At 37.4% G+C, this 1,532-nt stretch overlaps 1 non-coding gene across 1 annotated transcript; it reads left to right on the top strand.

Moving 5' to 3' along the window:
- Positions 1–676: 676 nt before the first annotated feature.
- On the top strand, positions 677–800 carry LOC128582939 (U6atac minor spliceosomal RNA). The gene has a single exon (XR_008379347.1). It is a non-coding gene; the product is annotated as a U6atac minor spliceosomal RNA (small nuclear RNA).
- Positions 801–1,532: the final 732 nt, after the last annotated feature.

Here is a 1,532-nt window from a genome sequence, read left to right as displayed (position 1 = left end):
CCACCAGCTCTTCTGGGACTCTAGCATGCAGACTGTAGATCATGGAACTTTCAGCCTCCATAATTTCATGTGCCAATTCCTTATAATAAATTTCATTTACATATAATTATACTTTGTAAATACATATGTGTGTGTGTGTATATATATATATATATATATATATATATATATATATATATATATATATATATATATCCTACTGGTTTTGTTTCTCTGGAGAACCCTGGCTAATACACTCTAAAATGTCTCTTGAAGCTTTAAAGGTGGTTTGCAGCTACATTACTCTTCTAAACAACTATAGAGATCACATAATTTGAATATATACTACAATGTATTCAATCACTCCGCTATTTGTGGCCATATACTAGTTTGTAGCTCTTACTGTATAATGTTTGTCATAAGCATCCTGTGTAGTCCTCCTTAAAGGCATTCACGATCATGCCATTTATGTAAAAAATGAACATTTTCCATGGCATGGGCACATATACATATATGCACATGAATGCATAGAAGCAGTCTGTTAATAGTAGTTACTTCAGGGGATCCATGTAGTATTTATAGAGACTTTCTCTCTCTCTGCAATGTTTTAGTTATATAATAAGGAAAATGCAAGCAAGCATTACTTGCATGATTAAAGATGAGAAAAAGCATTAATCAACCAAATATAAGCTAAAATATGTTTTATGAAAGGAGGGAAGATTAGCATTCCCCTTGACAGAGGAAGTAGAGGCACTCAGAACCAACAACACCCATTCAGTTGAGCATTACCACCTACTTCACAGCATCTGACCAGGTTCTGTAGTCTTTGCTAGCCATCGTACATGCAAAATGGTGTTTTTATTGGGGTTAGGGTGGGAAAGTCTAGAGGCACCCAGAGGGATAAAACAAGCTCTCTGGAACCCTGTGTAGATGGGTTTATTTTTTCACTCAATATCTAATAAATTCCATATTCTTATTAAAAAAATAACCTCCTTTTTTCACAGTACCTTTCCGGGGGAATAGTAGAAAGTGATAATGTGACTGGACTTTGTCTTTTCCCATCTCTGGGGTGAAGCTGTGGAATATTGCAAAGGGTAGGCAACCAGCTTTCTCTAGAGGACGCCAAATGGGTAGCCCCTCTCCCAGCTCGTCAGCATGGTGCCTTGTCTTCTTTTGGTGCATTTTAAGTGCTTCCAACTTTTACTTTCAATTTTGTCTCTTGCGTAAGGAGTTTTGTCTGATAAATGGAAACATTTCTTAGCATTTTATGACAGGAGATTCTTGGAACATTAGCTGAAGCTCTGCAAAATCTATCCAGGACTTCCCAGAAAAGTCCGGGCCCAGAATCTGCAATTGCGTCCCAGTGTAGCACTTGGGTTCCACAGCTAAGGCAGAGGGATGTCATAGGGTTGTCATCTGCTGTCTGGGCCATTGAAATATGTTAGTAAGCAGTAGTGACAATAAAACAGGACAACTTTGTAATTTTTTGGGCTTTCTATCCCCAAATGCTTCGTAACACATCACACATGTTTCAGACATAACAATATGATAAT

The sequence above is a fragment of the Nycticebus coucang genome, chromosome 3, assembly GCF_027406575.1.
Source record: "Nycticebus coucang isolate mNycCou1 chromosome 3, mNycCou1.pri, whole genome shotgun sequence".
Classification (NCBI taxonomy): Eukaryota; Metazoa; Chordata; class Mammalia; order Primates; family Lorisidae; genus Nycticebus; species Nycticebus coucang.
This window is presented reverse-complemented; position numbering and strand designations above follow the sequence as displayed.